The 12,351-nt window shown below is 38.4% G+C and overlaps 1 protein-coding gene across 3 annotated transcripts in view; it reads left to right on the forward strand.

The window, feature by feature from the left end:
- The window catches only part of BACH2 (BTB domain and CNC homolog 2), a 359,882-nt gene that overhangs the window by 109,070 nt on the left and 238,461 nt on the right, over positions 1-12,351 (forward strand). The gene's annotated exons all lie outside the window — the stretch shown is intronic.

A 12,351-nucleotide genomic window follows, 5' to 3' on the forward strand; every position in this document is an offset into this window, starting at 1 on the left:
CGCCACCAGGGAAGCCCGCACACACACTTTTTAGATGACCCCTTTTTTAAAATTTTCCTTTTTGCACCAGATCACTCACTTCCTTATTCCCTCTTCACCACTTTTAACTGCCCAGGTAGTCTTTCCTATTTCTCTGTGTTGATATAATCAGTTACATAAACGCACAATCATACAAACACACACACACACACACCAGCACACAAGTGGGAGTGAGGGGTGAGGGTTGTCATTTTGTTTTACAGAAGTAAAAACATATTATATGGAGTATGCTCAAAGAATTAGTACAGCTTTAAGTTAATAACTTCAGGGTTATAATTGCTATACACTTACAAAAGAAACATTTAATTATTTGCATTTATTTTACTTTGTGAATTTTGAATGAAAAATTTTGCTTTTAATTTTTTGTGTGCAGTGGTTTCTGTTACATTGAATTTTAGTAAGAAACAGTATTTTAAAATATTAAAAGATGAACCTTTCATGTTGTTTTTGTAAGTATGTAGCATTTATACTTATGAAATTATTAAAGTTTGAAAGTACTACATGACTTTTGGGACTCCTTATTACATTTTTTTACATCCTGCTTTTCTCAAAAAGCCATGTTGAAATCTCTTCTTTCAACTGATAAAGCTCTATTTCACTCTTTTTAGTGGCTGCATATTATGCTATAGTATAATTATAATTTATTCCACCATTACTCTACTGATGGACATTTATCTTGGTCCTGCCCACCCCCCTTTTGGCTGCTATCAACATTGTAGTCATAAACATCTCGGTACATAACCTTGCAAAGAAGTATTGGTATTTCTATGGCATTGGTTCCCAGGAATGGGACTGCAGCATTGAAGAGTAGTTGTACATCTGACCCTTGAACAACGTGACTTTGAACTGTGTGGGTCCACTTAATACTCAGTTTTTTTTCAGTTGTAAATACTGCAATATTACATAACCTGCAGTTGGTTGAATCCACGGATGGGGAACCACGGATCTGAAGGAACCGCACATACAGAGGACCGACTATAAGTTATTTTTGGGTTTTCAGCTGCATGAAGGGTTGGTACCCCTACCCCCTAAGTTGTTCAAGGGTCCACTGTAATTTTAATTTTAATGGATATTGCTGTGAATGGCTCTAGTAGATTAATGAGAATGCCTTCAGTTTTAGAGTATTTGAAAAGAACATTCATACACATTATCTTTGACCTTCACAGTAACCTTTGAAGTAGGCAAATACTATTATTCCCATTTTACTGATGAGAAAATGGAGGCACAGAGAAGCTAAGTGGTTTCTCATAGTTACCCAGGTGGAAAGTACTTGACTTCAGTCTAGAACCAAGTCTCATCCTCAGGAAGCCCCATACAGTCTTTCCTTACCTACATGTTTGGACTTAATAGATCAGTTAGATGAAAAGCTTCTAAATTGATTGAATTAAGCAAAGGCCACATAACCTTGGGTTACGCCACCAGGAGAGAGCAGTAGTTGAAATACATTTATTTTCCTAAAATTCGCACCGCCAACCTCTTTTTTTTTTTTAAGAATCAGTTTTATTTATTTATTTATTTTTGGCTGTGTTGGGTCTTCATTGCTGCGCGCAGGCTTTCTCTAGTTGCGGTGCATGGCGGCTACTCTTCATCGCGGTGCGCGGGCTTCTCATTGCAGTGGCTTCTCTTGTTGCGGAGCACGGGCTCTAGGCACTGGGCTTCAGTAGTTGTGGCACGTGGGCTCAGTAGTTGTGGCTCGCTGGCTCTAGAACACGGGTTCAGTAGTTGTGGCGCATGGGCTTAGTTGCTCTGCAGCATGTGGGATCCTTCTGGACCAGGGCTCGAACCTGTGTCCCCTTCATTGGCAGGTGGATTCTTAACCACTGTGCCGCCAGGGAAGTCCCCCCAGCCTCTTTTAAGAGCCATATTTTATTTCTTTTGACATTTATAATGTCTTAATTACGGTTAATAAACTTAAAGTTTGGGTTTATTTGTTTGATCATTGAAATCTTTATTAAGGTTTGATGGTTACATTTCATCAATGATCAATTTCCTCTGATATTTAAGAAAAAAAATTAAAAACACACAATAGCGTGTATTCCAAGGGTTGTAAAAGAATGAATATTGTTTCCTTGGTTCCCTGAAAGGACTTCTGTGTTACATATTCTGGGTCTGATTGACTGTTCAAATTCCAGTTTTGCAGATTTACTGACTGTGTGATTTGGGGCAGTTCATGTAGCACTCAAGTTTCCTCACCTGTAAAATGAAGGAGAAAATACCTACTGCCTAAGGCTATTTTAGGGAGTCACAAATGTAGACCATTTAGCACACCATGTAGCTCACAGCAGGGGCTCAGTACACGCACGTGCATGTGTGGTCCCCATGGAGCTAGGCTGACTCTACTTATTAGGAACATGTTACAATCTAGCAATGTCTCCCAGAAATACAAGGGGTGGGATGTATTTTTTAAATAGTTTTCATCTACACCATTGCTGAAATGCCATCAGCTGCTCTGCGTTTTGTGCCCAAAGCAAGTATTCATGCAGCTCCTTAAGTAGAAGTCAAATTATAGGAAGGCTCGGGCTTCCCTGGTAGCGCAGTGGTTGAGAATCTGCCTGCTAATGCAGGGGACACGGGTTCGATCCCTGGTCTGGGAGGATCCTATGTGCCGCGGAGCAGTTGGGCCCACGAGCCACAACTACTGAGCCTGCGTGACTGGAGCCTGTGCTCCGCAACAAGAGAGGCTGCGACAGTGAGACGCCCGCGCACCGTGATGAAGAGTGGCCCCCGCTCGCCGCAACTAGAGAAAGCCCTCGCACAGACGAAGACCCAACACAGCCAAAAATAAATAAATAAACAAATGTGGGTTTAAAAAAAAAATTATAGGAAGGCTCATGGCATTTCTAAGTACCATGTTTTTGAGTGACAAGTGTATAAACCACAGTGAATACTTTTGCCCCTGCAAGGGTCTGATTGAGAGGAACAGCAAGAAGAATTTTAGTTTCTCTTCCTCCAAGCGAACATTTTTTTTTTAAGCTGTCTTTTTTGGGAGATGGGAAGGAGTGGTTACTTAAAACCAGTAGTGTGTGTAAATAGGAGTGACAAGTATAGTTAGCATTGACTCGCTACAGCTAATGGACAAGCCCCCATAAACGTGGCTGGGGAGACATCTGTGAACAAACAGATTTTTTTCCCTTCAAAAATGTTAAGAATCTTTCTGTTTCTGGCAGGAACAGCTGTAGAATTCAGCTGTTTGTAACATGATGTCTGAGCGAGGGCTGATGTTTAGATGTGGTATATTAATATCCAAAATGTCATTGTAGATAATAGTAAGGTGGTGAGGTACGTGGAATGAAGCCAGGAAATTCAGTTACAGCTGACATTTCATCCTCTCCGAGGTTTGTGAAAAGGCCACAGCTAACTTTGCATTTCCCCAGGAAGAAGGGTGGAGGTTTGGTTGGTATAACACCCTGCACATTATTTAAACACAATGTTGTTCATTTTCTCCTCTGTGGAGAGTGGTTATAGAAAGTGCATCTGTGGCTGACTTCATGCTGGTGCGCTGCTCCTCTATCTCCAGCCCTTGGGGGAAGGGGGAGGCCAGGTGCCTGCTCTGGGCTGAGAACCACAGTGAACACTTCCCTGACCCTGCCGAAAAGTGGCTTCTGGAATCTTTTCTTCAGAAACAGTTTTTCAGTAAAAGAAGAGCTGTTTCAGGGCCAATAACTGGAAGGACTACCCACATTTTCGATCCACAAGACTTTCTTATCAGCTTTAGAAGAGAGCATGTGATGTGGAATCTGTTAAGTGTGGAATCCTTCCTAGTGAGGAAAGGGAGGCCCAAAGACAGCCTGGGACAGCCCTGAGTCACAGCCGACACGTGGCAGAACCAGAGGTCCTGACACCTCCTCCATGGCGCTCCATAAACTTCACAGGGCACGAGTTGCGTGAGAGTTCACAGGACGTGTTTTACTTTTGAGTGCATTACATTTCACCAGAGGTGCAAGATGCTGACCTAAGCAATGGAGTTCCAGAGACCCAAGTTCTCATCCGAATTCCACTTACTACCTGGAGGATCCTGGGGGTGTTAATTCCTAGATCTCAGTTTCCTTGTTTGAAAAAAAAAAAAAAAGGGGGCTCATAATAGTTCATTGAGTTGTCATGAGAGTTCAGTGTGATAAATGGGTGAAAAGCTGGTTGCAAGGCCTGTTATACAGTAGATGCTCAATAGATGATAGCTTCTGGGGGGCTAGTGCTATGCTACACACTGGAGATATAAAGAAAAATGAGATACCATTCCTGCACTCAATAGAGTGCAGTGCAGTTGGGAGGGCAGACAGATTTAAAAAGCAGCACGTGTTCGGTGGATTGAGAGCAACGAGGCCCATGAGGAGTGCGAACTGGAGTGCTTTGGGAAGCCTTCAGAATGGAGCTGTTTCACAGATTTTCTGAAGGTTCATAATAATTTTTTTAAATTTTATTGAAGTATAGTTGATTTACAATGTTGTGTTTAATTTCTGCTGTACAGGCTCAGTTATACATATATATTCTTTTTCATATTCTTTTCATAGGATTTATCACAGGATATTGAATATAGTTCCCTGTGCTATACAGTTGGACCTTGTTTATGCATTCTATATGTGATGGTTTGAAGATGAATAATAATTCTGAGACAGGCAAGGATTTTTCAAGAAGAGTGAAGAGCATACAGTATGCTAATGTATGGACCCATGAGATAATATTTTAATATCAGCATGTTAAATGAACATATTACTATTACCATAGAGCTGCAGTTGGTTTACAATGCTGTGATCTGAAGCGTACACACAGAGCAGCCAGAAAGGACAGTAGAAAGGGGGCCGTATTCTGAATGGCTTAGATGCTATTCTGTGTAGGGATGGGTCAATACTGAAAGATTTTAAAGCTGGGAAGTGAGTTGCATGGACGTATATACACTACCAAACGTAAAATAGATAGCTAGTGGGAAGCAGCCGCATAGCACAGGGAGATCAGCTCGGTGCTTTGTGGCCACCTAGAGGGGTGGGATAGGGAGGGGGGGAGGGAGAGAGATGCAAGAGGGAAGAGAGATGGGAACTTATGTATATGTAGAACTGATTCACTTTGTTATAAAGCAGAAACTAACATACCATTGTAAAGCAATTATACTCCAATAAAGATGTTTAAAAAAAAAAGCTGGGAAGTAACATGGTGATGTTTACGTTCTGTAAATATTGCTCTGGGGGCAGGTGGAGGACGAATTGGAGGAGGGGGAAGCATGCAGGCTGTTGGGAGATACTGAGGCTTTGGGTCTGGCTTGGGTGAATGGACCCTGTCAAAACTTAGATATAGAAAAATGAGTTCCTAAATGCCTGTGTTTACCCACTTGAAATAATAGTATAGTACTTTCTTTTCTTTTTTCTTTTTTTTCTTTTTTTTGGCCACCCCATGCTGCATGCGGGATTTTAGTTCCCTAACCAGGGATCGAACCCACACCCCCTGCAGTGGAAGCGCGGAGTCTTAACCACCGGACCGCCAGGGAAGTCCCTACGGTACTTTAAAATGCACTTTCTGGGCTTCCCTGGTGGCGCAGTGGTTGAGGGTCCGCCTGCCAATGCAGGGGACACGGGTTTGTGCCCCGGTCCGGGAGGATCCCACACGCTGCCGAGCGGCTGGGCCCGTGAGCCATGGCCGCTGAGCCTGCGCGTCCGGAGCCTGTGCTCCGCAATGGGAGAGGCCACAACAGTGAGAGGCCCGCGTACCGCAAAAAAAGAAAAAGCTCTTTCTGACCAAGTTCACTTGGGTTCACTTACTTCTTTGAATTAGGAAGTATACCACACATATAGAAGGGAATGTATTAGCATGTTGGTACATTTTTAAAGAATAAAATGTAGGAGACATCCACATTTATAACACTTACCTCGAGAATATTATCACTACTGTTGATATCAATATGTACCTTTCTCCTATCACATTCTGCTCTCCCTAGCTACTTTCCTGGATTTGGAGTTAATCACCCTCCTGCTTTTCTTTAGCTTTATCACATATGTATGTATCCCTAAACAATGTACTATATTATTTTAACCTTATGTAAATGAAATCATACAGGTTATTTTGTGACTTGGTCCTGCCAAAACAACATGTTCTGAGATTCATCTGTATTGATGTGTGTAACTTCTTTAGTTCATTCATTTTCATTGCTGTATCGTATTTTATTGTGTTTATTATAAAACAATATTTAGCCATTTCACTGTTGAAGGACCCTACATTTTATCATATATATGGTAACATTATTGGTCTCCTTATTAATAAAAATAATTTATAGATTCTTTAGGTTTTTCTATTTAGATTATTCTATCATCTATAAGAAATAATAGCTTTGATTTTTTTCCTTTCTGTTCTATATAATGTTAATTGCCTTTTCTCACTTTATTGAGCTGGCTAGAATCTCCAGAGTTGAACAGAAGTGATAATAAATAGCAGACTTTATCTTTTCATTAACTTTACAGGCAATGATTTAAAGTTTCACCCTTGAGCATGATGTTTGCTAGATGATGTGAGATTATTTTGTGATACCCTTTACCCAACTGAGGAAGTTTCCTTCTGTTCCTTGTTTACTCAGAGTTTTAATCATGAATGGTTTTTATATTTTATTGAATGCTTTTCTGCATCCTTTGAGATGATCATATGTTTTTTTCTTCTTTAATCTGCTAATGTGATAAATAACATTAATTGATATTGAAGTAACTTTGTATTATGGAACTAACTCAAACTTAGGCATGTTTTTTTTTTTTTATAAATTACTGTATTTGAACTGCTAATATTTTGTTCAAGATTTTTGCATTTATGTTCACAAATAAAATTGTCCTATGGTCAGTTTTTCCTTGAGGTTATGTAAATTTTGTTTTTATACATTTTGAAGATGTCGTTAGGCATGTCTTTCTGATGGGTTAAATGTTTCTATTACTATGTCATAACCCTTTTCATCTCTTTGCCTAATATTAATTTTATATGGGTTTAATTCAGTTAAACCAGATTTCTGGGTATTTGTGTGCAAATACCTTTCTCCAACTTCCTTTTTTTCAAGGACGCAAAAGGTTTTAGACTTGTCTTTTGTAGATCACATAACTAGATTTTGTCTTTCTTATTAGCTGTATTAAGGTATAATTTATATACAATAAAACACAAACATTTTAAGTGTACAGTTTGATGAATTTTGACAAGCGTATAAGGCATGTAACCAACACCACAATAAAGATAGATCATTTCCATCACACCAGAAAGTTCCTCATGCCCTTTTGCTGTCAGTTTCTTTCCTTCACCTCTAGCCCCAAGAAACCACTGATCTGCTTTTTTATCACTGTACTGTGGTCTTCTCTAGAATGTCATATAAATGGGATCATACAGTATGTAGGCTTTATAGTGTTTGACTTCTCCCATTTAGCATAATGCTTTTGAGATTCATGTTGCAAAATTTATCAGTATTTCATTCATTTTCACCTTTGAGTATCATGCTGTTGTATGGGTATACCACAATTTATTTAACCATTTATCACTTGATGGACATTTGTATTGTTTCCAGTTTGGGGCTATTATGAATAAAGCTGCTATGAACATTCACATTCAAGTCTTGGGTGGACATGTTTTCTGTTTTGTTTTGTTTTGATCATCTTTATTGGAGTATAATTGCTTTACAGTGGTGTGTTAGTTTCTGCTGTATAACAAAGTGAGTCAGCTACACGTATACATATATCCCCGTATCCCCTCCCTCTTGCATCTCCCTCCCACCTTCCCTATGCCACTCCTCTAGGTGGTCACAAAGCACGGAGCTGATCCCTGTGCTATGCGGCTGCTTCCCACTAGCTATCTATTTTACATTTGGTAGTGTATATAGGTCCATTCCACTCTCTCACTTCATCCAAGCTTACCTTTCCCCCTCCCCGTGTCCTTAAGTCCATTCTCTACATCTTCGTCTTTATTCCTGTCCGGCCCCTACGTTCTTCAGAACGGTTTTCTTTTATTTTAGATTCCATATATATGTGTTAGCATACGGTATTTGTTTTTCTCTTTATGACTTAACTTCACTCTGTACGACAGACTCTAGGTCCATCCACCTCACTACAAATAACTCAATTTCATTTCTTTTTATGGCTGAGTAATATTCCATTGTATATATGTGCCACATCTTCTTTATCCATTCATCTGTCAATGGACACTTAGGTTGCTTCCATATCCTGACTATTGTAAATAGTGCTGCAATTAACATTGTGGTACATGACTTTTTTTTTTTAACATCTTTATTGGAGTATAATTGCTTTACAATGGTGTGTTAGTTTCTGCTGTATAACAAAGTGAATCAGCTATACACATACATACATCCCCATATCTCCTCCCTCTTGTGACATGACTCTTTTTGAATTATGGTGTTCTCAGGGTGCATGCCCAGTAGTGGGATTGCTGGGTCATATGGTAGCTCTATTTTTAGTTTTTTAAGGAACCTCCATACTGTTCTCCATAGTGGCTGTACCCATTTACATTCCCACCAACAGTGCAAGAGGGTGCCCTTTTCTCCACACCCTCTCCAGCATTTATTGTTTGTAGAGTTTTTGATGATGGCCATTCTGACTGGTGTGATGTGATACCTCATTGTAGTTCTGATTTGCATTTCTCTAATGATTAATGATGTTGAGCATTCTTTCATGTGTTTGTTGGCAATCTGTATATCTTCGTTGGAGAAATGTCTATTTAGGTCTTCTGCCCATTTTTGGATTGGGCTGTTTGTTTTTTTTGATATTGAGCTGCATGAGCTGCTTGTATATTTTGCAGATTAATCCTTTGTCAGTTGCTTCATTTGCAAATATTTTCTCCCATTCTGAGGGTTGTCTTTTGGTCTTGTTTATGGTTTCCTTTGCTGTGCAAAAGCTTTGAGGTTTCATTAGGTCCCATTTGTTTATTTTTGTTTTTATTTCCATTTCTCTAGGAGGTGGGTCAAAAAGGATCTTGCTGTGATTTATGTCATAGAGTGTTCTGCCTATGTTTTCCTCTAAGAGTTTTATAATGTTTGGCCTTACACTAGATTTTTAATCCATTTTGAGTTTATTTTTGTATACAGTGTTAGGGAGTGTTCTAACTTCATTCTTTTACATGTAGCTGTCCAGTTTTCCCAGCACCACTTATTGAAGAGGCTGTCTTTTCTCCACTGTATATTATTGCCTCCTTTATCAAACATAAGGTGACCATATGTGTGTGGGTTTATCTCTGGGCTTCCTATCCTGTTCCATTGATCTATATTTCTGTTTTTGTGCCAATACTATACTGTCTTGACTACTGTAGCTTTGTAGTATAGTCTGAAGTCAGGGAGCCTGATTCCTCCAGCTTTGTTTTCCTCTCTCAAGATTGCTTTGGCTATTTGGGGTCTTTTGTATTTCATACAAATTGTGAGATTTTTTGTTCTAGTTCTGTGAAAAATGCCATTGGTAGTTTGGTAGGGATTGCATTGAATCTGTAGATTGCTTTGGGTAGTATAGTGATTTTCACAATGTTGATTCTTCCAATCCAAAAAAATGGTATATCTCTCCATCTATTTGTATCATCTTTAATTTCTTTCATCAGTGTCTTATAGTTTTCTGCATACAGGTCTTTTGTCTCCTTAGGTAGTTTTATTCCTAGGTATTCTTTTTGTTGCAGTGGTAAATGGGATTGTTACTTAATTTCTCTTTTAGAATTTTCATCATTAGTGTATAGGAATGCAAGGGATTTCTGTACATTAATTTTTTATCCTGCTACTTTACCAAATTCATTGATTAGCTCTAGTAGTTTTCTGGTAGTGTCTTTAGGATTCTCTATGTATAGTATCATGTCATCTGCAAACAATGACAGTTTTACTTCTTCTTTTCTGATTTGGATCCTTTTATTTCTTTTTCTTCTCTGATTGCTGTGGCTAAAACTTCCAAAACTATGCTGATTTATAGTGGTGAGAGTGGGCAGCCTTGTCTTCTTCCTGATCTTAGTGGAAATGGTTTCAGTTTTTCACCATTGAGGACAATGTTAGCTGTGGGCTTGTCATATATGGCCTTTATTATGTTGAGGTAAGTTCCCACTATGCCTACTTTCTCGAGGGTTTTTATCATAAATGGGTGCTGAATTGTGTCAAAAGCTTTTTCTGCATCTATTGAGATAATCATATGGTTTTTCCCCTTCAATTTGTTAATATGGTGTATCACATTCATTGATTTGCATATATTGAAGAATCCTTGCATTCCTGGGATCAACCCCACTTGATCATGGTGTATGATCCTTTTAATGTGCTGTTGGATTCTGTTTGCTAGTATTTTGTTGAGGATTTTTACATCTATGTTCTATGTTCATCAGTGATATTGGCCTGAAGTTTTCTTTTTTTGTGACATCTTTGGTTTTGGTATCAGGATGATGATTGCCTCATAGAATGAGTTCGGGAATGTTCCTCCCTCTGCTATATTTTGGAAGAGTTTGAGAAGATAGGTGTTAGCTCTTCTCTAAATGTATGATAGAATTCACTTGTGAAAACATCTGGTCCTGGACTTTTGTTTGTTGGAAGATTTTTAATCGCAGTTTCAATTTCAGTGCTTGTGATTGGTCTGTTTATATTTTCTATTTCTTCCTGGTTCAGTCTTGGCAGGTTGTGCATTTCTAAGAATTTGTCCATTTCTTCCAGGTTGTCCATTTTATTGGCATATAGTTGCTTGTAGTCATCTCTCATGATCCTTTGTATTTCTGCAGTGTCAGTAGTTACTTCTCCTTTTTTATTTCTAATTCTATTGATTTGAGTCTTTTCCCTTTTTTCTTGATGAGTCTGGCTAATGGTTTATCAATTTAGTTTGTCTTCTCAAGGAACTAGCTTTTAGTTTTATTGATCTTTGCTATTGTTTCCTTCATTTCTTTTTCATCTATTTCTGATCTAATCTTTATGATTTCTTTCCTTCTGCTAACTTTGGGGTTTTTTGGTTCTTCTTTCTCTAATTGCTGTAAGAGGAATTGTTCTAATTTCTGTAATAGGTGTAAGGTTCGGTTGTTTATCTGAGATGTTTCTTGTTCCTTGAGGTTGGATTGTATTGCTATAAATTTCCCTCTTAGAACTGCTTTTGCTGCATCCCATAGGTTTTGGGACGTCATGTTTTCATTGTCATTTTTTTCTAGGTATTTTTTTGATTTCCTCTTTGATTTCTTCAGTGTTCTCTTGGTTATTAGTACTGTATTGTTTAGCCTCCATGTGTTTGTATTTTGTACAGTTTTTTTCCTGTAATTGATATCTAGTCTCATAGCGTTGTGGTCAGAAAAGTTACTTGATACGATTTCAATTTTCTTAAATTTACCAAGGCTTGATTTGTGACCCAAGATATGATCTATCCTGGAGAATGTTCCATGAGCACTTGAGAAGAAAGTGTATTCTGTTTATTTTGGATGGAATGTCCTATAAATATCAATTAAGTCCATCTTGTTTAATGTATCACTTAAAGCTTGTGTTTCCTTATTTATTTTCATTTTGGATGATCTGTCCATTGGTGAAAGTGGGGTGTTAAAGTCCCCTACTATGAATGTGTTACTATCGATTTCCCTTTTTATGGCTGTTAGCATTTGCCTTATGTATTGAGGTGCTCCTATGTTGGGTGCATAAATGTTTACAATTGTTATATCTTCTTGGATCTATCCCTTGATCGTTATGTAGTGTCCTTCCTTGTCTCTTGTAATAATCTTTAAAGTCTATTTTGTCTGATATGAGAATTGCTACTCCAGCTTTCTTTTGATTTCCATTTGCACGGAATATCATTTTCCATCTCTGCACTTTCAGTCTGTATGTGTCGCTAGGTCTGAAGTGGGTCTCTTGTAGACAGCATATATATGGGTCTTGTTTTTGTATCCATTCAGCCAGTCTGTGTCTTTTGGTTGGAGCATTTAATCCATTTACATTTAAGGTAGTTATTGATATGTATGCTCCTATTACCATTTTCTTAATTGTTTTGGGTTTGTTATTGTAGGTCTTTTCCTTCTCTTGTGTTTCCTGCCTAGAGAAGCTCCTTTAGCATTTTTAGTAAAGCTGGTTTGGTGGTGCTGAATTCTGTTAGCTTTTGCTTGTCTGTAATATTTTAATGTCTCCATTGAATCTGAATGAGATCCTGGCCAGGTAGAGTGATGTTGGTTTTAGGCTTTTCCCTTTCATCACTTTAAATATGTCCTGCTACTCCCTTCTGGCTTGCAGAGTTTCTGCTGAAAGATCAGCTGTTAACCTTATGGGGATTCCCTTGTATGTTATTTGTTGTTTTTTCCCTTGCTGCTTTTAATATTTTTTCTTTGTATTTAACTTTTGATAGTTTGATTAATATGTGTCTTGGCATGTTTCCC

Source organism: Pseudorca crassidens, chromosome 13 (genome assembly GCF_039906515.1).
Source record: "Pseudorca crassidens isolate mPseCra1 chromosome 13, mPseCra1.hap1, whole genome shotgun sequence".
Taxonomy (NCBI): Eukaryota; Metazoa; Chordata; class Mammalia; order Artiodactyla; family Delphinidae; genus Pseudorca; species Pseudorca crassidens.